The sequence below is a fragment of the Malus sylvestris genome, chromosome 13, assembly GCF_916048215.2.
Source record: "Malus sylvestris chromosome 13, drMalSylv7.2, whole genome shotgun sequence".
Classification (NCBI taxonomy): Eukaryota; Viridiplantae; Streptophyta; class Magnoliopsida; order Rosales; family Rosaceae; genus Malus; species Malus sylvestris.
Window position 1 is genome coordinate 40,593,173 of NC_062272.1, and position 26,216 is coordinate 40,619,388.

At 40.3% G+C, this 26,216-nt stretch overlaps 2 pseudogenes; one reads left to right on the top strand and one right to left on the bottom strand.

The window, feature by feature from the left end:
• Positions 1 to 17,910: 17,910 nt before the first annotated feature.
• On the top strand, positions 17,911 to 23,435 carry LOC126595485 (uncharacterized; annotated as a pseudogene).
• On the bottom strand, positions 18,493 to 18,599 carry LOC126598268 (small nucleolar RNA R71; annotated as a pseudogene).
• Positions 23,436 to 26,216: the final 2,781 nt, after the last annotated feature.

Here is a 26,216-nt window from a genome sequence, read left to right on the forward strand (position 1 = left end):
TATTGCATTTGTAATCCCAAACTGAATAGGTTTTCTCTACCTCTTCTGATTAGCTTGGGTAACCATGATATGCTGCAAGGTGTCACTCATGGTTTGTGGAAGCCCTAAACGTGTGTAATCACTAAAGGGAGAATTGAAAGTAAGTTTCAATTCACAATCGATGTAAAATGGTTTTAATCGCCCACTGCCTCGCTAAAAGGAACCTAATGAATCGCACACCGTGTAAGGTGGAGATTGAAGAAACAATGGAGATGAGTAAGAATGATTAAATGGTTTAATCATGTATTTATGGCAAGGATTAATTAATATGTTAATTAATCAAACAAATAAGTTCGTTAAAGACCTCGGGATAGGTTTTGGACCTTAAGGCCCAATGGGCTTCGAACGTCAAGCCCATTGACTTAAGTTGTATGACAACTTAATGAATAATGATTCACTAAGACCCAAAAGTCCAAACAACACCCCATGGCCGGCCATTTAGAGGAAGGGTAGTGAACTTGCTTTAATTACAAGTTTGCCACTCAAATGAATAAAGGTATAAATATGACTTTATAGCCTTTTATTCATTAGGGTTTCTTTTAGAGAAAATGGGTGAGAACTTGTCTCTCCATTTTCTCTCTAGGAGGCCGGCCCCTTGGGGGTGCATCTTGCAATCCCACTACTCCAAGGTCACTCATTTCTTCTCCAATCTCTCCTTGGTGAAGAGACTTAGAGGTTCTCAATTTTGGGAACTTGGAGAAACCTATTCATCCATCCAAATCCATAGATTTTAGATGCAAGGAATGAAGGCCCTCTCTTTGGGTGATTAGCCTTTGCTTATGCAAAGAGGAATCTACAAAGGTATAAATCTCAACTCACTTTGTTTTGAGTTGAGTTTTGGTTCACCAATCTACTAGGCTTTGAATTTCATGGTTAAAGTTTTGTTTTTAAGTGCATGCAAGCATGATTCCGCCTTTAATTGTTAATTGCATGCTTATTGATGTTGCTTAAATGAACTTGTTTTCACAAAATATTCCGTCAAATACTTCCTCAAATTCTAGACATTCCACTGCTTTTCGATCTCTTTGTTGTTCATGGTGGCGATGGTGTATCTACCTTTGCCGCCTACTTTGCTGATATTGTACGGACCTTCCCAGATGGGATCCATCTTTTTGGAGCCTTTTCTATGAGCAGTGATGAAGTCTTTTCTTTGGACTAGATCTCCAGGCTGGAACTACTGAATTTTCGCCTTTTTGTTGTAGTTGGAGAGGAGCTGCTGGTAGTAGGCTACAATGCGGGTGATGACCTGAAGGGAAATAATGAGATTTATTTGGGATTTCTAGTGACTAGCATGCATATACAATTCAAAATTCATATACATAAGCAACGGAAGCATGTTATCACACAATATCAAAGCTATAGTCATGCAAATCCCCTTCAAGAAACATAGGTCCATATTTGATGCATCTAAGAAATTATTGAAGAACAAAGTGAAGGTATAGTTTTATACCTCTTGATCTAGACTTGAGACCAAGGATGGACCACCTCCAAGCTCTTTGTTCTTGGAACTCATTGAGCCTAGCTTCCCTCCTTGCTTCCTCCACCTTGCTAGAATGAGTGCTCCTTGGTTCTCCTTTAGTCTCCAAGGTTGAAGACCTCTAAAGATCCACACCCACTAGTGTAGTGAGATGGATAAGGGAATAACCAAAAGGGGAGAGAAGATGATTAGCTATTTCTCCCTTATGGTGGCCGGCCTTTGAGTGTTGAGAGAGAGAGAGATTTGTTTTTCTTCTTTTGTGAAAAGGAACACTCAAAACCCTAATGAAACTTTTCACTAAAAGTCCTTTATAAATATCTAAGAAATGAATCAACAACTTGACTCTCTCTCTCTCTCCAATGGCCGGCCCCTTTTATGTTGTTTGGGCTTTGGGCTTTTATCATTTCAAGTCATCCTATGCTTAAATAAAAGCCCAATGGTTTGGGCTTAGTGGGCCCATATTAACCTGAACTTTTCTTTAAGTCCAAAAACGATCTTTCATCGCTTCTATGATTTCTTTAGACTTTCTAATTAATCATAACACTTAATTAATCCAATTAATTTATTCCATCATCCTTTAGTTGTCTCACTACAAGAGTGTATCGGTGTACAATCATTTTAGGTTCTAATTAGCAAGGCAGTAAGGTGATTGGCACCAATCCAATTGATTATATTTAATCCAATCACTTAGTGAATTAAAACTTACTTTTAATTCTCCTTCTTCTTTGACGACTACTTATTTAATCATCTAGAAGAACTCACAAGCCATGAGTGACATCTAACCATATATCATGGCTACCCAAGCTAATGTAGAATTTGTTCGAAGAACCTATTTAGTTGGAATTACAATGTAATTCGATCCTTCTCTAAAACAATACTCACAATCACATAACTAGGGTATGGACATTTAATGTCAAACCCCTAATATGATTATTCCATGTTATATGATTCAATTGAGTCGTATAGGAACGCTTTCCTTCATTACGCTCGATACTTCAGCCGAAGATTCCCGAATCATATCTTAGAGTATTCATCCTCTCATAACGAGGATTAGAGATCCCTTGTTGATCATTCGCATGCCTCTGAGAATAAATCACTGACCCCAACAATGCATAGAACACACCCAAGATGAGGTATGGTCACGTCTCATTAACAAAATGATCAGCAACGTATCCCCAAGAGAACTATGATGTCTTAGGTTAAAGGATTACTTACATTATTCCAACCATTAGAGTTACTTGCTTGACATGTGAGTAGACCTCCATGCAAGTACTCTCGTTCGATTGTGTTCAGTGAACTCATTCCCTTAATGAGCACCTACATACCTGCCTTAGTGTTACTACACGAATGGGATGAGACTTTCCATCCTTCCAATTGAAGGGGACATAGTATGTATTGGTCTATGCATTGTCAGTATCCCTCTAACAATCCTATGACCAGGAACCTTTTGGACATGATGGTTATGTGAAGAAGGTCTCTGTAGTCTAACATCATTAGATTACTTCTTCCATCGATCCATTGTCCATGGATTCACTATTTAGGACATATATCGTTTATTGAGATAGTCCTAATTAGTATCTTTGCCTTTTGATGTATAAGAATCATCTATACACACATTCATTGTCCTGAAAGGTTTCTTCCAAAGATTGACTTTCAGGGCATATCTCCAACATGACCTTTTCATGTTCCTCCTCTACCATGTCTAAATTTGTGGCCATCTATTTTCTATTCTGCTCGATGCTTGGCAGTAGAGTGCTAATACTTGGCACGATGACATTGGGAAGAATGATTGCTTCTAAACCAAATGCCAATGAGAAAGGAGTCTGACCGGTTGCTTGTCATTTGGTTGTGCGATACACCTATAAACATCTGGGAAGTTCGTCTAGCCATTTTCCATTATTGTCTAAGAGGGATTTCTTGAGGCAGTCAAGAATCATCTTATTGGATGCTTCGGCCTACCTTTTACCTTGGGGATACCTCGGCATAGACATATGTTGCTTAATGCCATATTTCTGGAAGAACTTCGCCGAATCTGTGCCCACGAATTACTGGCCGCTGTTTGTAATGATGGATTGAGGGCTGGCAAATCGGCAAATGATGTTCCTCTATATGAAGCACTCTATGTCCATCTGAGTTGTGGTTGTCATGGGCTCTGCTTCCACCTATTTGGTGAAGTAATCAGTTGTCACGATCATCATGCCTTTGCCCCCAGTAGAGAGTGACATTAGCCCTACCAAGTCGATTTCCCATTGCAAGAACGGATAATGACTCTTCTACGTATGCAGTTCATTGGCAGACAGTGCTGGTATCGGCTTGTAGTGTTGGCAGTGATGCACTTTTGTACTAACTCCTTAGCATCTTGATGCATAGTAAGCCAATAATAACCTGCGTTAAGAGCCTTCTGTGTTAAAGATCGACCTCGATTTCCACAAACGCCTTCATGGATTAAACTAAGAACCTTTAGGTCATCGGGACACGTTAGGCAACGATAGGCAGCGAAGATGTGTTCCAGTGTAAGATCTTCGAACAAGAATATCATTCCACATGTAGTAGCATGCTGCTTATGTTTGGAGCTTTCTAGACTCTAATCTTTCTATGGGGAGTGTATCATTGACCAGGTAGTCTATAATGAAATCTTGCAAGTTCGGAGTTGTACTAACCTATGAAACCTTGGCTACTGGTTCCGCCTTTGTGCTTTGTTTGTCCAAATACTCCACCAGAATAGAGCATTTGAGTTAATGGTCGAGGGCGGAGCCTAGGCCAGCTAGTGCATCTGTGTGGGCGTTGTTTACCCGCGGAACTTGAGTGAGGGTGTAAGTTTGAAATTCCTTAAGTTGGTTTTGTACCTTTTCTAGGTGTTGTGCCATCTTCGAATGTTTTGCAATGTACTCCCAGGTAGTCTAGCTGGTGATTAGTTGGAAATCAGAATAAATTCCAAGCTTCTTCACCCCCAAGAATTTTTCCATTCGAAAGCCTGTTAGTAGGGCTTCATACTGTGCTTCGTTGTTGGATTCCTTGAAGTCTAGAGTGATCACCTACTTGAGCGTTGAACCGTCGGGTGACTAGGACCACGCCTGCTCCTAAGCCCTTGTAGTTGAATGTGCATCAACGTGCAAATGCCAGAAGTCACCATCGAGTGAGGCAGGCATGGCTATGGTATGCTCGGTTGCCTTCGGGGCGTCGTTGGGCAGCTCTGTTGTGTCGCCTAGGCTAGGTATGAATTCAACTATGAAGTCTGCCAAGGCTTGGGCCTTTATCGTTGTGCGGGGTCGGTAAACTAAGTTGTATTGGCCAAGCTCTAATGCCCAATTCAAATAGGAAATCTTTTATTTCCTAGTTATTTTATTCTATTATGTTTCCTAGTTTTTTGGAGACCTTTTCTAGTAAGGATTTTACTTTGTATTAGTATAAATAAGATATTTAGCCATTAGTGTTAAGAGGGGAGAACGCACGCACTATTTGGAGAATTGCTTTTGACAATTCAAGTTTATTTTCAAGGTGTTTTCTATCCATATTTTTAATAATATTTTTTTTTATGGTTGTTCGTACCTAATTTACATTTGCTAGGGAGATGCCTTGAGCCTTAGCATGAATATGTAGTTTTTATTTAATTGCTTATGATATTATGCATGCATACTTTGAATTATTAATCACTGTGCTTTAAACTGTCTCTATATCTTAATGCTTAGCTACCATTAGGATGTTTAGATAAGTAATCGGATGCAATTCAGTCGGAATGTCACCGGGGAATTGAGTATTGCTTCTTGTGATTGATAATTGTAATTTCACCTAGGGCGAATGCCACGTCTTAGGGGTTGCATGGTTTTTTAAAGGGTTTTCACAAAGCGTAATTAGTCATGCATGTTTATATTTATCTGAATACCACGAACAGATTGCATGTTTGATATAAATTATAGCTTGAATACCACAAGTAGAATATGAATTAGGAAAACCTAACCTTCAAAGTTGCATGGGTAATTCATAAGTAATTGGTAAATCTACATAGGATTGTTAAGGGGACGGCGGAACCCTAGGCTTTTACAATTTGGTTTTCAAAACTATTTTCCTTTGTTTTCTTTACTTTGTCAATTTATTTAATTGTTTTTAATTAAATTCGTTTTTAATATTTTAGGTCATAAAATCAACCTCTTCCAATCTTTATTTTTAAATAATTAACTAAGATTTTGGTTTTGCACTAATTATTCAAACAATCCCTGTGGAAAACGACCTTGCTTGAGCCGTTTATATTACAACTACATTGCTCTCTTACAAGTATTTTTAAGTATTTTTATCCCTACTTGTACAGGTGGTAAAAATTCTATCACTAATCTACGTATGGATACATGAATTTTTCACGTAGAAGTCCAATAAGATCCACACCATGCTCAAAGTTGTTGGATGAACATTCATCAGTTAATAGAAGAAAACTTTAACAATATGTATGTTTTTGGTAAGAAACTAAACTTTTAATTAAATAAACAATAGAGCAACATAGGTGAAGAAAATGTCCACTTCTAGGATAAAACACAAAACTACAGTACATAGGCTTCCCAATTAGACCAAAAGAAAAAGAAAATGAGAATTCTATAATTTCCGAAGCCATTAGGATGTTTAAATTATTAATCATTGTATTTAAATTGTCTTTGTGTTTTAATGATTTGCGACCATTATGATGTTTAACTAAGTAATCGGAATGCCACCAAAGGATTGAGTATTGCTTCTTGTGATTGATAGTTGTAATCTCACCTAGGGCTGTTGATGCACAAAACCGGAGGTCTTGGAACAACGTAAATCCGACCGTGAATCTGCAAGAAATGTAAATAACACAAGATGTATCGTGGTTCACCCTAAGGTTTGGGCTACATCCACACTAATTATGTATTTATTTGAGGGAGAGAGAGCTCTGAGAGTGAGAGTTTGAGGGGGTGAGGAGCCTTAGGAATTGGCCTCCCCTAATTGTGAGGGTGAGGGGTCATTTTATAGAATAAGGACTCCTCACTTATTACATATTTGCCCCTCCCTTTATCACATAATTACATTTAAGTCCCTCGAGTATTTGTACGAGATCTAAATACGAGGCCCTAAATATGGTATAAACAAGGGCAAATGTCACGTCTTAGGGGTTGCATGGTTTTTCACAAAGCGTAATGAGTCATGCATGTTTATATTTGATTTGAATGCCACATACGGATTGCATGTTTGATATACATTCTAACTTGAATGCCACAAGTAGAATATGCATCAGGAAAACCTAACCTTCAAAGTTGCGTGTGTAATTCATAAGTAATTGGTACAACTACATAGGATTGTTAAGGTAACGGTGGAACCCTAGTGTCCTTTTATCATCATTTTCAAAGATTGTTCCCTTTCAAATTGGTTTCTTTAATTGTTTGTATTTAATTTTTTTTTTTTAGGTTTTTTAGTTAAAATGGTCCATAAGATTTGCATAACACATCACTTTGGTCCCTAAGATTGAAAATCAATAGAAATGGTCCCTGAGATTGTCCACCATCCATTATGTTGGTCCTTTCGTTAAAAACTCTATTAAGTGTCTTGGAGCTCTTGGCTGGAAATTTGGGCAATTTTCAAAGTTTCATAACTTGATCGTTTCTTAACCAAATTTGACCCATAATATATCATGTTTGTACCATACTTGACCAATCCCGAAACTACTGAGCACCAGTCAACGTTATACCGTCAAGGACCCAGAAGAGTTTCCCTCTAACCAGGAGGCCAATCACAGCGCGACACGTGTCGACATCAGAAGCGAATCATAGCACGACACGTGTCAACATCAGAAACCAATCACAACACAACATGTGTCAATGTCAGAATGAAACTAGAAACTCTCTTCTATAAATAAAGATCATTCTCTCACAATATTTCCTAATGTCATATGTACTAAATCATTCCCTAGTACTCACTAAAGGAGAGCTTGAACCTATGTACTTGTGTAAACCCTTCACAATTAATGAGAACTCCTCTACTCTGTGGACGTAGCCAATCTGGGTGGACCATATACATCTTGTGTTTGCTTCCCTGTCCCTATCCATTTACATACTTATTCACATTAGTGACCGGAGCAATCTAATGAAGGTCACAAACTTAACATTTTATGTTGTACCAAAGTCCTCACTGATTTTGTGCATCAACATTTGGCGCCGTCTGCGGGAACGACACTTATTCCCACTCTCTTTAGCTTTGTCAAGCTGGTTTCCACCATTCGTACACTTTTTTTTTACCAGGCATCCCTCTCTGACATGGGGAGCGAAGGAAGCCACAGCACACAGAATGACACCCATCTTGCACCTAGTGCGAAGTAACGAAAGAAGGAACGAAAGAGGGTTGCTCTTCAAGCTAAAGTCGATGAGCTAGAAGCTTAGAACAACAAGATAGCAATGAAGAATAAGGTCCTCCAGGAGCAGTATGAGAAGCTATTTGAGACGCTCCATGAAACTAGGCATACTCAAATAGGCGAGCTCGTTGCCCCTGTGGACATCAACCATCATCTGGGTGCCCTCCAACACGGAGGGTCACCTTCATTCGACATAGGTATCCCTGATGAAGAGCGAGCTAATCATCAAAACATTGATCAACATGAGACATCTCTCAACCCAGCTGTTTCGACCCCAAGCAGGAAAAGTGGAGGAAGACACGTCCTTACAGAAGGGTTGGAAGAATCGAAAGCCGTTTGTCGTGACTGCCGAGACTTCCTAAAGCAACGTCGAGAGAATCCCTTCCACATATGCTCGAAGATCAATGACCCAAGGGTTTCTGAAAGACTCGGTCCCCTCCCATGACCCAGGCCAGCTGCCAATCTAGGGAAGGAACAACAGGTCCTAGAGGAACATGAAGGTACAGCGGACTCTGAGGTATTCCGACAGACTCGCCATAGAAATCAGTAGCGCAAGTCCAAGGAAAAATCACATGCCTTTGCTCAAACTTTCTTACTTCCAAGAGGCGATGGAGACTTACGAAAGAAAATCCTGTGGTACATGACTCCACTCAGGACCCCCTTATTCTACAGTTCCTTGAGGAAGTAAACAAGTTGAAGGCCAAACGTCAGGCCGAGATACCTGACTGGAACTAACCCAGGCCTGGCCCTCTCACAAGGAGGATCCTCGACACCCCCCGTCAAGCAAAGACAAAACAAAAGCTTGGTTTACAACTCTATACTAGAAGGGAAGACCCAATTGAACACCTTAACCTCTTTGAATATACCATGGCATATTGGATGCACACCGACGAAGAGCGATGTTTTCTCTTCCCCTTCACCCTCTCTGGCAGAGCTCTAAACTAGTATTGCTGTCTTCCACCTGAGACAGTAGACTCATTTGAGGAACTGAGGAAACTGTTTGTCTCTCAACACATCTTCCAGACCGATCACTTGCATTATGCAGATGACTTGTATAGTATTCGCCAGAAGCCAGACGAGTCACTACGAGAGTATGCCAGTCGTTTCAGCCATGAGTATTCTCACTGCGCTAAGGCAGATGACAAGACCGCCCTCAAGGCCTTCACGGCAGGCCTACATGATTGTTTCTTCAAGTACATGATCAATGCCAACACTTGGAAGACGTACTCTGAGGTGATGGCACATGCTTACAACCATGCCTCCGCCGAGGCAAGGACATATCAAGGGAAACCCCTCACAACCACCCCTTATCAGCAAGTAAGGAGTGGAAGCCAGATCCAACCAAATGAGAAGACCTCGACCTTCCAAACAGCAGTGGTGCCTCCTCCTACCTTACTTAATACTTTGCCAAGTCAACAGACATATCAATCTCAGGGCAAAAGGAAAGATTTTCATCCTCACCAGTCTCATTTTAGTAAAAGGAGTAAGGGACACTACCGCGATAACCAAGGGTATCGACATGATAATCCTCGACCCTAGGCAGTCAACACAGTGGGTCAAGCATGTGTCAGGACAGCCCCTACCCCAAGGTATAAGGCATACACACCTTTGAATGCCACATGCGTGGCCATTTACCCCAGCATAGCACACCTGATACCGAAGCCAAAACCGAGGCGCCTGGATTACAAGCCCACGAAAAATACGGGCAAGTTTTGCTGCTACCACGAGCGTAACGACCATGACGGCAAGAAGTGTATCACCCTTCGTGATCATAGTGAAGCTTTGGCACGTGAAGGAAAAATTGATTAATTCCTCCTTCACCCTCCAAGGGGTAACCGTAACCAACGCAAGGTGAATGTGATATATTCCATAAGTGGTGGCACACCTATATCTCAATCTTCCAACAGGGCCATGAAAAATAGTGAACGAGTTTTAAGGTCTGGCCACCAAGTGTTTCACGTGGAAGACATCAGGGAAGGTAAGTATCAAAAGCCTAACTGTGATCCAATATGTTTCTACCATGAGGAAGAAAGAGGTATCATCTACCATCACAACGACCCACTGATTGTGGAAGCTCATATAGACAACTTTGAAGTACGACGTATCCTGGTAGACACAGGGGCTTCGGTCAATATCATGTTTGCTGAAGCTTTTAGGGCACTTAATGTAGCTGAACACTTGCTCTTTCGCTCGATTTCCCCTCTAATAAGCTTCTCCGGTGATATCGTGCAACCTTTGGGGAGTATACACTTACCTTTCACCATTGGTACAGGCCCTTACACATCTACAGTTATCACTAACTTCCTGGTGGTTGATTGCCCAACGGCATACAATGTCATCTTCGGATGCACAGGCATCAATAATTTCAAGGCCATGGTATCCACACATATGTTGTTGATGAAATTTTCAACCCCTTATGGAAATGGTTACATCATAGGAGATCAACTTAGTGCACGATCATGTTACAACACTTCGGTCAAGCAACAACACCTGCCTATGCCCAAGGAAACCCTTTATATACATGACCAAGTCATAAAGACCAGCCCAGACGAAGCCAACTTGGATGTTCACGGTGGCAACAGTCAACCCAACGATCCTTGAGATGACTATTTCACCTAGCAAGCACAACCCACTAAAGAGTTGGAGAAGGTCTCTATCTTAAAAGATTATCCGGATCACATGGTGAAGATTGGCACCACCTTGTCAAAACTCATTCGGTTGGCATTGATCTTTTTTTTGCAAGAGAACACTGAGGTCTTCGCCTGGTCATACGAGGACATGCCAGGCATCTCTCCCGATATTATCTATCATCGCTTAAGTATTGACCCCAAGACCAAGCCAGTGAGATAGAAGCGAAGATCTTATGACACTGAACGATACGAGGCAATGAAGGTAGAAATTGAAAAACTCAAAGGCATAGGCTTCGTCGACGAAGTCAATTATCCAACGTGGGTAGCAAATGTTGCCCTTGTTAAGAAGAATCCGACTAAGGAAAGTCTCCTGCTCCAAAAGGTCTTGTGGAGAATGGGTGTCGATTACACCGACCTACATAAAAGATGCCCGAAGAATAGTTTTCCTCTTCCTCTCATAGACAAACTTATAGACTCTACGGCAGGGTGTGAACTTTTGAGCTTCATGGATGCTTACTCAGGATATAACCAAATCCTCATGAACCCTCCGGACCAAGAACACACAACCTTCACTACTGATAGGGGACTATATTGCTATAAAGTCATGCCCTTCGGCCTAAAGAATGCAGGAGCAACTTATCAGAGATTGGCCAATTCAATGTTCACCGAACAGATTGGGAAGAGCATGGAAGTTTACGTTGATGATATGCTAGTCAAGAGCAAACATGCTAACTAACACATCACCAACCTATCTGAAACTTTCACCATTCTAAAGAGGTATCGAATGAGGTTGAACCCTAACAAATGTGCCTTAGGCGTAGGCTCTGGCAAATTCTTAAGCTTCATGATAAGCTAACGAGGCATTGAGGCTAATCCCGAGAAGATCAAAGCAATCCTCGACATGAAGGAACTGATAACTTCAAAAGATATCCAAAGCCTTACTGGCAAGGTGGCAGCCTTAACTAGGTTCATCTCTAAGGCCACAGACAGATGTGCTCATTTCTTCAAAGCACTTAAGGGAAGTAAGAAGTACATTACATGGACTGATGAATGTGCTGACGCATTCAAGAACCTCAAAGACTACATGAGTAAAGCCCCTCTGCTTTCCAAACCTAAGGTTGGTGACACTCTCATTATCTATCTGTTGGTATCGGCTTCAGCAGTAAGTTCCATTCTCATTCGAAATGATGGTAATGTCGAACAGCCTATCTACTACGCTAGCAAGGCCTTACAAGGTGCAGAGACACGATACTCCAACATTGAGAAATTGGCTCTAGCATTGGTAATGTTTGCTCGAAAACTTCGCCCTTACTTCCAAGCACACTCCATCATCGTGCTTACCAATCATCATTTTCGACAGATACTCCAAAGTCCTGACACTTCCGGGCGAATGATCAAATGGGCGATAGCATTGGGTGAGTTTGACATCTCCTACCAACCAAAGCCAGCTGAGAAGGGCCAAGCAGTGGCAGACTTCATCGCTGACTTCACATATCCTGTTGACATTGTTTCTACTCCTAAAGAAGTGGTTTCATTACCCTCGGAAGCTCGGAAAATAGAACCAACAGCCCCAGCATGGAGTCTATATGTTGATGGCTCGTCCAACCAACAGGGTTGTGGAGCAGGACTAGTCCTTATGACCCCTGACAAAGCGGCGATGGAGTATGCTCTTCGTTTCAAATTCAAGGCGTCGAACAATGAGGCCGAATATGAAGCCCTCCTAGCAGGCTTACGTTTGGCCAAACACCTTGGGTTAAACGAATTGATATCTTCAGTGACTTCTAATTAGTGGTTAACCAGGTCACCAACAACTTTGATGCTAAGGATAACTCCATGGCAGCCTATCTGGCACAAACACAATTGTTACTCAAGCACTTCCACTACCAGATCACCCAAATTCCTCGAGTGGCAAATAGTCATGCAGATGCTTTGGCTCGCCTCGCCTCAGCGGTGGAAGACAAGATTGGGAGAAAAATTAAGGTCGAATTGTTGGCAGCACTAAGCACCATGGCTGCGGAAGTATGCAACTTACAATAAGGGGATAGTTGGATTACCCCGATTTATAGATTCCTTGCTCATGGCACCCTTCCAAATGACAAAGTCCAAGCTAAGCAGATTCGATACAAGGCTACCCGTTACTTGATCATTAATGACCAACTCTACAAACGGAGGTTTAACCTACCATACCTAAGATGCCTTACGCCCGCAGAGGTGAAAACTGTTCTTTAGGAAATACATGAAGGAGTCTGCGGAGATCATGCTGGATCTCGATCCTTAGCACTCAAGGCTTTTCGCCAAGGATATTACTGGCCAACACTCCACCAAGATACCATCAGAATATCCCGCTCATGTGATAAGTGTCAACTCTACACAACTATTCCTCACTCCCCTCCCGAGCCACTCACTCCTATGATCAGCCCTTGGCCCTTCACCCAATGGAGACTTGATTTGATCGATCCAATGCATGCAGGGAAGGGCAGGGTCCGCTATGCAATCGTTGTAGTTGACTACTTCACAAAGTGGGCTGAAGTAGAATCCTTGGCAACCATTACTGAGGTAAAACATAGAACACTTCATATGGAAAAACATCCTTTGAAGATTTGGCATTCCCAATGCGATAGTCACTGACAACGGGCTACAGTTCGGCAACAATAAGTTCAGGATGTTCTGCTCTAAGTTCAACATCAACTTATGTTTTGCCTCCCCAGCTCATCCCCAGTCTAATGGACAAGTTGAAGCCATCAACAAAATAATCAAGCGAACTTTGAATACCAGCTTGGACAAGGCTAAAGGTTGTTGGCCAGAATTTGTACCCCAAGTTCTTTGGTCATACCGCATTTCGTATCGGACATTAACAAGAGAAACCCCATTCTCACTTGCCTTTGGTACAAAGGCAGTTGTCCCAATTGAGCTTGAGCAAGCAACGTTCCGAGTCCAGAACTATGTGCAAAGCGAAAATGACAAACAACTTACCCTCAACTTAGATCTAGTCGAGGAGCACAAAAACCAAGCTCACTTGAGGAATGTCGCCTACAAGTAGCGCATCTCCAACTACTATGACTCAAGGGTCAAACCTCGTTCTTTCAAAGTGAGGGACTAGGTATTGAAGAAAATATTACTCTGCGACAATGTCCCGAGTGAAGGAACTGTTGGAAATGTGCCCTAAAACCAATCATATGATGATACTTTAAGGACATTTCACAAAGTTAAACTAATGTAGTTTAAATATAAAGGGGCAAAGATTATTGTTTGAGCCGTCTCATATAAATGTTATATGCTTAAACGATAAGTCCAAGGAATATGTGATTGGGAGAATGCAATCTAAAGAAGTTAGATTCATGAGACCATTCTTTCGTAGACACATCCTAAACGTTCCTTATCATAGGATTGCCAATTGGGCATTGACAGTCCGTTAAGATCAGTACGTGTTGTGTCTTCTCTCAGGGAGAGTGACTAGTCTCAAGTCATTGGTGTGTGTGACATCAAGACAAGTACGTAGGTGCTCAATAGAGAATGAGTTCACTGAACACGATCAACGAAAAGTTCTCATATTCATGTCACATGAGAACTCATGGTTGGGATAATGCAAAGTAGTCCTTTGACCTGAGGCATCACAGTTGTCTTGTGGTTAAGTCCTTGATCTTTGATTATGTCAAAGTCACCCCATCCGCGGGTGTCCACGGCATCGTTGAGGTTAAGCCACTTAGCCATGGAGGCAATTGAATGCGCAACAAGGGATCTCTAACCTTCAAACCGTTTGGGGGAGAATACTCTATGATATGATTGAAAATCTCTAATCAGAGTATGAATGAGATTTAGGAAGGCGTTCCAAATCACATTCAAGGTAATCATATAAGCACACGAATCACATTGGATAGTAGAAATGAATAAACTATCAAACCAAACAATGTGGTCAAGAGTATTGTATTAGAGAAAGACCGTATTGCATTTGTAATCCTAAACTGAATAGGTTCTCCACCTCTTCTGATTAGCTTGGGTAACCATGATATGCTGCTAGGTGTCACTCATGGTTTGTGGAAGCCCTAAACGTGTATAATCACTAAAGGGAGAATTGAAAGTAAGTTTCAATTCACAATCGATTTGAAAGAGTTCTAATCGCCCACTGTCTCGCTAAAAGGAACCTAATGGATCGTACACCGTGTAAGGTGGAGATTGAAGAAACAATGGAGATGAGTAAGAATAATTAAATGGTTTAATTATTTATGGCAAGGATTAATTAATATGTTAATTAATCAAACGAATAAGTTCGTAAAAGACCACGGGTTAGTTTTGGGCCTCAAGGCCCAATGGGCTTCGAACGTCAAGCCCATTGACTTAAGTTGTATGACAACTTAATTCAAAAAGGCCCAAAAGCCCAATAAAACCTTATGGCCGGCCATGTTAGAGAGAATGGCTTTTTGGTTCTTTAGGTCACTTATTTGAAGGGACTATATAAAGGACTTTATAGCCTAAATTCTTTAAGGGTTCTTTTGGAGAAAATTGGAGAGACCATGTCTCTCCTTTTCTCTCTAGGAGGCCGGCCCCCTTGGAGGGATTAGCTAGCAATCCCACTCCTCCAAGGTCACTCATTTCTTCTCCAATCTAACCTTGGTGTGGAGACTTAGAGGTTCTCTATTTTGAGAACTTGGAGAATCTATTCTTCCATCCAAATCCATGGATCTAAGAAGCAAGGAATGAAGGCCCTCTCTTTGGGTGATTAGCCTTTGCTTATGCAAAGAGGAATCTACAAAGGTATAAATTTCTCAACTCACTTTGTTTTGAGTTGAGTCTTGGTTCACCAATCTACTAGGCTTTGAATTTCATGGGTAATGTTTTGTTTTTGAGTGCATGCAAGCATGATTCCGCCTTTTAATTGTTAATTGCATGCTATAGATGTTGCTCAAATGAACATGTTTTCACAAAATCTTCCTTCAGGAACACTTAGTCCAAACAAAGATAGACCGTTTGAAGTTGTTGGCATCAGTCGCCCTGGCTCCTACAAGCTTAGATGCTCGGATGGCAAGACCCTTGGCCATCCATGGAATGCTGATCACTTGAAGTACTATTACAAGTAAACTCACATTGTACAAGTGTTAAGCTTCAGCCGTTCAGCATCCTATGTAAAGAAGACTATTTGGCATGAATTCAATAAAGAGGTGATTTAGACAACTCGGTCCTAATCCTCTTACATTCCTAACAATGAAACACTCGGGTTCAAAGCTTCAACATGAATGCTTCCAATAGGAAATCAAGTCTAAGTATATGTCAATAAGACTATACAAATAAACAAACAGTACTGAACAGAACTAGTACATCCAAGTTATGGCTTATATCTAAACAAAGGATTTGCTAAAACATAGTCAGGCATTCATCAATGATAGTGCAAATACTTGGTAATTAACAACAAACTAGTACATCCAAAGTACATGGCCGATCACTCATATATTTCATACATTTATACCATCTATTTCTAAAGTCTTTGTGATGTTTTTATGTTAAAATTATGGCATTTTACCTTACTTTGTGTTATTGTGCAGTTAAATGTATTTTAGGATCAATTTCAATTAAAAGGAAGAAAAGTGAAGACACAGACAAAGGAGAAGAGAGGATAGCAGGAAACAAAGTGGAAAAACAGCATGGAAGAATTCTGACAGAGTGGAGAGAGCATTGAGGCAGAAAAGAAAAAGAAACAAATAAGAAAAGACAGACTGGCAGACAAACAGGGAGTGGAAAGAAAAGAAAACGGAAATAATAGGGGAGTGGGCAGATTGACAGCGGGAAAGGAGAGAGCACAGCAAAAAAAAAATATAAGAAAAGGAAGTGGAACAAAAAGCTGGAGAGGAAGTGAGGAGTGCGGGATAAAAGCAAGAAAAATAGAGGGAGCAAAAGCAGGAGTGCAGGCAGAGCACGGAAACAGAGGGAGGAGCAGGAGAAGGCAGTGCACACGGAAAATTTCACATAGACTTGCGACGGGAGAAAAGAAACGGGTGTCTTCTTTCTTAGTTATTTATTTTCTTTTATGAATAAATTCTTATGTATCAAAATAATTATGTGTAACTAATTTTATTATGCTAGAGTGAGGCCATGAGCCGCAACATGAATACGTAGTTTTATTTTTCAATTGCTTAAGTGTTGTTATATGCTTGCTTTGATATTTTCAATCACTGAATTAAACTATCTATGTACCTTGATGCTTGATCACCATTAGGATGCTTAGAAAAGTTATCGGATGCAATTTTGAACGAATGTCACGTTAAAATTGGTTGTGCTTCTTGTGATTGAAAATTATACTCTCCTAAGGTAAATATCATGCTCTTAGGGATTATATGGTTTAACAAAAGGATTTTCATAAAGATTAATGAATCACTCATGTTTATATTTAATCCAAATGTCATGGATAAGTTGCATGTGGTGGTATGCGTTTTAGCTTGAATGTCACAAGTAAAACATACACAAGGAAAATCCAACCTTCAAAGAATGTGTGATTTCAATTATTTAAGCAATTGGAATAGCTACGTAGGAGTGTTGTTGGTAAAGGTTGAACTCTAGCATATTGTCAATCTATTTTTCTTCAATCATTTATTTTATCTTGAATTTTCTCATTTACTTGTTTTGTTTAGTTGAATCATTATTCCTATAAACCAATTCCCATTTTAGATAAATGTTTAAGTCACATCCAGTAATATTTAGTTTCGTCAAATTAGTGTAATTCTTAGAGTTAAATAAGTTAAATACACAAAAACTCGTAAATTGTTTATATCAGTCCCTGAGGAGATCGACCTTGCTTGAGTCATTCTATACTACAAACACTTGTTCTCTTGCAAGAATTTTCTATGGTTTAACCCTTTGTTTTACAAGTGGTAAAATCGCTATCAAGAAATTGGCGCCGTTGCCGGGGACTGTGCCAACAGTTCCCGAGCTTTTGTGTTTATTTTTCTTATGTTTATGTTTATGTCTTATTTTTATTAATCATTAAATTTAAAAAAAAAAAAAAAAAAGTTTAAAGAATCCTTTTTGATTAAGCCCATTAATGGTGAATTTAACTTTGGTACCGTAATAATGTTGTATATTTGTGTTAGAAATCTGTTTATGTATCCCTTTCACAAATTTCTGTTTTAAATCACATATTATTAAAAAAAAAAATTATTATTTAAAAAAAAAAAAACAGCAATTAATTTAGTTGAGTTTTGATCTTTGATTAAGTGTAGTGGATGTGTGGTGTGAGATTTTTTGTCTTCGTTTAATTAACTAGTGGTTGCCAATTTGCATAAATTGTGTTTTTAATTCATCTAGGTTTACTTACTTTCTTTTTCTTTTTGTTGTTTAGTTAATTTCTGTTAAGTTTTATTTTATTTTACTTTTATTTTTATTGTAGCTTAATATTTCTGTTGTTTGTTCAGGTGTAGTATATGGTAATTGGAACAAGGTCCAAGAATCAAGTGCTTATTCCTTACGACCCTGAACCAGAGAGAAGTGCAAGGAAGTTAGCTCGAGAAAAATATTTAGCACAAAATTCCAACCTTGGTGATACTTTTCTTAAGGATTTGTTCCGTGATCCTGAGAGCAGCACATCTATTTTCCAACCTTTGACACCAGTTGCACACATGGCCCTAGCCTTACCTGCAGCAGGTCAACCTTTAAGGAATTCATTGGCGGCGAGAATCAATGCAGTGCCGAGGTGCATTATATATCCAGATGTGGAAGATGGGACATCCTTTGAAATCAAACCTCACATCCTCAACATATTGCCATCATTTCATGGGTTGCCAAACAGTGATCCCAACATGCATTTGGTTGATTTTATTGAGGCATGTGACAACACTATAATCAGAGGTTTCTCTTCTGAAGCTATCAAGTTACGTTTGTTCCCATTCTCTTTGAAGGACAAAGCCAAGGCGTGGCTGCATTCTCTGCCTGCCAATAGCATTACAACATGGGCAGAATTGCAAGAAAGATTTCTCAATAAGTTTTTTCCTTCATCCAAGACTCTTGCACTCAAGAAAGAGATATTGGCTTTCGCTCAAAAGTCGAACGAGTCTTTCCATGAAGCTTGGGAACGGTATAATGAGATGTACACAAAATTTCCTCATGCTGGGTTTGATTCTAACCTTCAAATGAACATATTTTATGATGGCCTCAATGCCACCACCAAGAGTCACGTGAATGCATCTGCTGGAGGGTCATTAATGTCAAAATCAGCAAGGGAAGCATTTGAGTTGTTTGATATGATGGCTTCTGAATCCCAACAATGGACAGAAGAACAAACACAAAAGAGGGGAGTTTTTGAGATTTCTCAGAGTTATCCTAATGTTTCTGCTCAAATTGCTAAAATGGAAAATAATTTTAATGCCAAGTTTGCTGCCTTAATGCAGGTCTCTTCCATGCCCAATGTTCAAGAACCGTGCATCATTTGTAGTGAGACAACTCATGACATCACTCAATGCCCCAACAAGGATAGCTACCCTGAGCTTGTGCAAGAGCATGTGAATATGGTGAATAATTTCACTAGACCCAGAAGTGACCCTTATTCCAATACATATAATCCTGGGTGGAAGAACCATCCCAATCTCAGTTGGGGTGGCAACCAACAGCCACGTCAATACCAACAGTCTTACCAATCAACTAGTGAGACTAAGAAACCATCTCTTGAAGACCAAATGTCACAGCTAGCTCAACATATGTCTGCTCTCTCTAATACCACCAACAGTTTTGTCCAATCCACACAAACTAGCATTCAGAATCTCACGGCATCAGTGGGGAATTTGGAGACTCAAGTTGGACAGCTTGCTACCATGTTCAATGAAAGAGAGAAAGGAAGGTTCCCGAGCCAATCTGAGCAAAATCCAAGAGGGATGGAGCATTGCAAAGTAATACGGACATTGAAAAGTGGCAAGAGCTATGACAACAGAGAAGTGGTGCACCATGAAGCCGAAGTGGAAGAAGAAGAACTTACTGAAAATGCACCATTAGCTGCAAAGTCTCGGTCAGAGGCTATTTCTGAAGCAGGTATTCCAGATCCTAGTGAAAGTGACAAAGTGCAATCTCGACCCAACTTTGATGCAAACAAGGAAAAAGGCCTTGGTAGTTTATTTGCACCTTCTGACAAGCCACCATACAAGCCACCTTTGCCATTTCCACAAAGGCAGCAACAACGTTCCAAGGATCAACAATGCATTGAATTCATGAAGACGTTGGCTAAGGTTCAAATTAATTTGCCTCTATTAGATGCTATTAAACAGATCCCATCATATGCCAAATTTCTGAAGGAGCTATGTTCTAAAAAGAAAAAGTTCTTGGAATACGAGAAGGTGATTTTATCTGAGCAATGCAGTGCTGTCCTCTTACATAAGCTACCACCCAAGAAGAAAGATCCGGGGAGTTTCACTATCTCTTGTACTATTGGTAGTCTTGATTTTCTTAAAGTATTGATTGATTTAGGAGCAAGTGTTAACCTTATGCCTTATTCTGTTTTTCAAAAATTAGGTGAAGGAGAACTCAAGCCCACATCTGTGAGTCTTCAATTGGCAGATAGGTCTGTGACCTATCCTTTGGGTATTCTGGAAGATGTGATTATTAAAGTGGATAAATTCTACCTCCCAGCTGATTTCATTGTACTTGACATGGAGGAAGACAAGGAAGTGCCTCTCATTTTAGGCCGACCGTTCATGGCCACCGCCCGGACACTTATTGATGTGGAAGCAGGTACTTTAACCTTAAGAGTGCAAGGAGAGTCAGTTGTATTCAAACTCTTTGAAGCTGTCAAGCGTCTTTTCGAACCTGAAGAGTGTTTTCGTGTTGATGTTTTGGATGGGATTGTGCATGCAAACTTTGCCTCACGATCATCTAATGATGAGCTGTTAACTTGCCTCACCAACCATGATGCTACTTTATCTATGGAAGAAAATGTGGTGGACATCATCGCTGCATTGGATAGTGCACCAATTCATAATCCAAAGTGGCGACATGTTTATGAAAGCCTTGGAGTACCTAAGCAGCCCCTTCTTCCTTCAAGTGAGCAAGCTCCGAAGTTAGAGCTCAAGCTACTGCCGAGCCACCTCAAGTATGCTCATCTCGGAGTGAATGAGACCTTGCCAGTTATTATTGCTGCTGATCTTAATGACACGGAGGAAGACAAATTACTAAGAGTTCTTCGCAAGTATCAAGATGCTTTGGGGTGGACACTTGCTGACATAAAAGGCATTAGTCCAGCTTTGTGCATGCATAAGATTTTTATGGAGGCTGGGACTAAACCAACTGTTGAAGCTCAAAGACGTCTAAATCCGATCATGAAGGAAGTTGTAAGAGTTGAGGTGATGAAGTTACTCGATGCAGGTATCATTTATCCAATCTCGGATAGCAAATGGGTGAGCCCGACTCAGGTGGTTCCAAAGAAAACTGGTATTACTGTGGTGAAGAATGATAATAATGAGCTTGTGCCCACAAGGATGACCACCGGATGGCGAATGTGTGTTGACTATAGAAAGCCCAATAACAGCACTAGAAAGGATCATTTTCCGCTGCCATTCATTGATCAGATGCTCGAGAGACTAGCTGGTCATTATTTCTATTGTTTCTTAGATGGTTATTCAGGGTACAACCAAATTCCAATTGCCCCTGAGGATCAAGAGAAGACAACGTTTACATGCCCTTTTGGTACATTTGCATACAGACGGATGCCATTTGGATTGTGCAATGCCCCTGCCACTTTCCAACGATGCATGATGAGTATTTTTTCTGGAATGGTTGAAAATATTGTCGAGGTTTTTATGGATGACTTTTCTGTTTTTGGTAATTCTTTTGATATATGTTTGGATAACTTGTCTTTGGTTTTGGAAAGATGCAGGGAGACTAATCTTGTATTAAATTGGGAGAAATGCCATTTTATGGTTAAGCATGGCATTGTGCTAGGACATCTGATTTCAAGCAAAGGAATAGAGGTTGACAAGGCAAAGATTGAGGTGATCGTCAAATTACCACCACCAACTTCTGTGAAGAATGTGAGATCTTTCTTGGGACATGCTGGTTTTTATCGAAGATTCATCAAGGATTTTTCCAAAATTAGTCGTCCTCTTTGTAATTTACTTGCTAAAGATGCTTGTTTTGATTTTAATACAGATTGTCATGATGCTTTCAACAAATTGAAGGATCTTCTCACATCAGCCCCAATTATAACAGCTCCAGATTGGACCCTTCTTTTTGAGCTCATGTGCGATGCTTCCGATTACGCTGTGGGTGCTGTCCTTGGTCAGCGGCGTGACAAGCTCCCTCATGTTATATATTATGCCAGCCGTACTTTGAATGATGCTCAGCTGAATTATGCCACCACGGAAAAAGAATTACTTGCAGTGGTATTTGCTCTTGAAAAGTTTCGATCATACTTAGTTGGTGCTAAAGTCATTGTGTATTCTGATCATTCTGCTCTCAAGTACTTATTGTCTAAAAAAGAGGCCAAACCACGATTGCTTCGATGGGTCCTTCTTTTGCAAGAGTTTGATTTGGAGATTCTAGATAAAAAGGGACGTGAGAATGTTGTGGCAGATCATCTCTCGAGATTAGTAAATGCAAGCACTGATGAGGCAGATTCATTGCCCCTGCAAGAGAGCTTTCCAGACGAGCAACTTCTACGGTTACTCATCAAGTACCATGGTATGCTGACATCGCAAATTATTTGGCATCTGGAGAAATACCATCAGAGTTCAGTTACCAATAAAGGAAGAAGTTCCTCTCCACTGTAAAACACTACTTTTGGGATGAGCCATACCTTTTCAAGCATTGCCAAGATCAAATCATTCGTCGGTGTGTCCCCTTTGAAGAACAAGAAAGCATTTTGAAGTTTGCTCACCACTATGCATGTGGTGGTCATTTTGGACCAAGAAGGACAGCGGCCAAGATCTTACAGAGTGGTTTCTTTTGGCCATCTTTATTCAAAGATGCATACCTATGCTGCCAGGCTTGTGATAAGTGTCAACGAGTTGGAAATCTTTCTCAGAGAAATGAGATGCCCCAACAAAGTATTTTGGTGATTGAATTATTTGATGTTTGGGGTATAGACTTCATGGGACCTTTCCCATCTTCACATGGCAATCTCTACATCTTGGTGGCGGTTGATTATGTCTCTAAGTGGGTGGAGGCAATAGCTTCTCCAACATGCAAAAGTTCTGTGGTGTTAGGTTTCTTGCAGAATACTATTTTTCCCCGATTTGGAGTACCTCGTGCTATCATCAGTGACGAAGGTACGCATTTCTTAAACCGTACCATGGCTTCCCTTTGTGCCAAGTATCATATTCACCATCGCATAGCCACTCCATACCATCCACAGACATCTAGACAAGTTGAAGTATCTAATCGGGAGCTCAAGAGGATTCTTGAGAAAACGGTTAGTTCATCTCGAAAGGATTGGAGTTTAAAGCTTACTGATGCTTTGTGGGCATATAGGACAGCTTATAAGACACCAATTGGGATGTCTCCTTTTCGTTTGGTGTATGGGAAAGCTTGCCATCTGCCTATGGAACTTGAGCACAAGGCATATTGGGCCATTAAGCATCTCAATTTTGACTACCAAGCAGCGGGAGAGAAGCGGAAGCTGCAGTTGAATGAACTGGAAGAAATAAGGAATGATGCTTATGAGAATGCAAAGATTTACAAGGATAAGACTAAGAAATTTCATGATGCTCACATCCTTCGTAAAGAGTTTCAACCGGGCCAGAAGGTTTTGCTTTTTAATTCAAGATTGAAACTATTCCCAGGAAAGCTTAAATCACGTTGGAATGGTCCATATCATGTTGTACAGGTCCATCTTCATGGGGCTGTGGATATCCAAAACATGCAAACTGGTTTTGTCTTCAAAGTTAATGGACATCGCTTGAAGTTATACAAGGAGTCTCCATATGATCTTTCTAAGGATTCCATCACTTTGAAGGAACCTGTTATTTGAATCAAGCTGCCAACAGAATGTCTAGCTCTAGACAGTAACTAAAGCGCTTCTTGGGAGGCAACCCAAGCTTTCTATCTTTCATTTTTATTTTGAATAATTTTAAATGTTCTTGTTCTGTTTTTCTCTTGTTTTCTGGTTTGTGTGTTTAAGTCCTACTTTTGTTCCTTTATGCAGGTAATGATTTTGCAATCTCTACCACAACTTCTTGCAACATATTTTTTTTCATTCATAAAAAAAAAAGGGAAAGGAACATTGAGCAGATAAATAAAAGAGGGAGCCTTCACATAGGCTGCTTAGGAGGAGCTTCAGTAGTCGGCGGAGCCTCAGCAGTTGGTGGGGCCACAGAAGGAGGAGGCATCAGAGGTTGATCATTTGGAGCTTCACTACGCGGTACAGCCCCAGAAGTCGAAGGCAAATGCTGTTGGAACAAACCCACAAACCGCTGATGATCAAGTAAAATCTGACCATCAGATTCCTACATCTGGTCGATTTTCCTCTTCATGTTTGTGGCATAGTTGTGTGCGAGCTTGTGCAGCTGTTTATTCTCATGCTTGAGCCCTCTAATCTCCTGCTTGAGACTCATCACTTCAGCCGCCAACGATTCAACTTGACGGGTTCGGGCAAAGAGGCGTTGGGCCATGTTGGACACGAAACCTGCACACTGCACACTGAGAGCCAGAGACTCCTTAACAGCCAATTCATCAGACCGTTTTGCAAGCAGTCTGTTATCTCTAGGAGTGACAAGGTTCCGGGCTACCACCGCAGCTGCCATATCATTCTTCATCACCGAATCCCCAACAGTAAGGGGGCCAGTAGGGGATATGAAAGATGGCCGCCATATGTTGTCTGGTGAAGGCGGAGCTGCCTCTTCACCAAGATTCAAGTCAAAACGACGGTCGGAAGGGCCAGACATTTTTCAGAGGTGTTAAAGAAAGAAGAGGTCGGACAAGTCGAGATCGTAGAAATGCAAAGAGGGAGTTTTTACAGGCAGAAATTCAAGTGTGCTTTGAACGTCCTGCAAACCTCTATAAAAATCAGCACGCGATGGGATTTCAGAGATCGAAGGGGCAATTCCAGATATTGAAGAGGCCAACTAAAAAAATCAAAGCGTCGTTCGCTTTCTCAAAAGCTGAGCTTGCTCAGAAACCACGGGCCATCCTTTGTTCCAGATTTGTCCGTACTCGTCACATGCAACCTCTGCACTCGACGGAGCTCAGATTTCGAAGAGGAAATTCTAGAAATCGGAGAGGAATCTGCTTTTCCAGACGTGTCAACATCTGTCACATGCAGAGTCTGCTTTGCGGAAATTACGGGCAATCTGTCGACGATTTCTGGTAAAGTAGAATGCACGTGAAGTGTAGAAGAAACAAGCAGAGAAGAATGCAGACTGCACAATTCAGAGTTCCTTGGTTTCAAATCAGACTCCGAGATTCGCCTACACAAATTGGTGTGTTCTTTCCTTTTCTTTATGTGTCTTTATTTCATTTTATATTTCTTTCCTTCCATTTTTATGTCTTATTGTTCAAAAATTCCTTTCATTATCATTGGGGACAATGCTATAATTAAGTTTGGGGGTGGAAATATATTTCGTTAGTTTATTTATAAAATAAAAAATAAATAAATAAATAAATAAATAAAGTTTTTGCATTTTTATTGTTGTTTGTAGCTACTTCTCAATTCAATGATGAGATTTGATTTAATTTCCTTCTTACTTTCAAGAAGTCTAGGTTCTTTTCGTTGTCTTTGTGTTAGCTGTGATTTCCAAAAATCAACTTGAAAAATAAATGTGTCTAGTCTTGTCAATGTGAAACTTGAGCATGATTTAGCGTTTCATATGTGAATCATGTGAGATTATGTAAACCTTGTGAGTTTTTGAGCCTATACATGATTGAACCATTATGCATCAATCTCATTCCTTCTTGTGCGTATGATCTCACTGTACATGTATCTCTAGAACTTGCTTTATACCACTCGATTCATTAATCAATTCATGTAATAACTTGGAAGTGATATAGGCCATCTTTGGATCGTTTGAGCCTTTCATGCCTACCTTATATGCTATGTTTATCCGTAGTAGCCCATTGAGACTTTAACTAAGCCATTTCTTTGTTAGCCACATCTCTTTACCTTGCTCCAATATTGGAGTTGAGCCCATACACAAAAATCGATTCCTTATTGTTTTGAGAAAGTATTACATCGGTTGTGCTTTTGGGGGTTTCATTTATGTAGAAAGATGGGTGGAACATGTGTATTACAATGAAATGTGAATTTGATGGGTGATGTAGCTTTTGCAGATTTGTTTCTTTCATTTAAAAAAAAAAAAAAAAAAAAAAAAACGAATTATAAGAAAATTGGAGAGTGTTGATTAGTTGAAAATGTGTCGGTAGAGTATAAATTTCCTTTTGAAGTTAAATTTGGGGAGTAACAGGTGCTCGAGGTTTTATTATTTTGCTTTCAATTTGAGGTGGTGTGATATTGAGGTGTTGGAAAACTACCAAAGTGTACTTTCTCAAAATTTTTGATTTTCATATCCTTTATTTCATTAGCCTATCACCTTTAGCTCCATTACAACCGTAATAAAGTCCTATTGATCCAAGGTATTACTTAAATATTGATAAGCAAGTTAGGTGGACAAGCAAGCATATGGCGGCATGTACAATGAGATCACTTGAGTGAAACACATTAACCAAAACTTATGAGTGAATGAGTGTATGTCTTGTGAGAAGCTCACATGTTTGCATATGATGATTTAAAGGAGTTTGGGATTGCATTGACATGGCT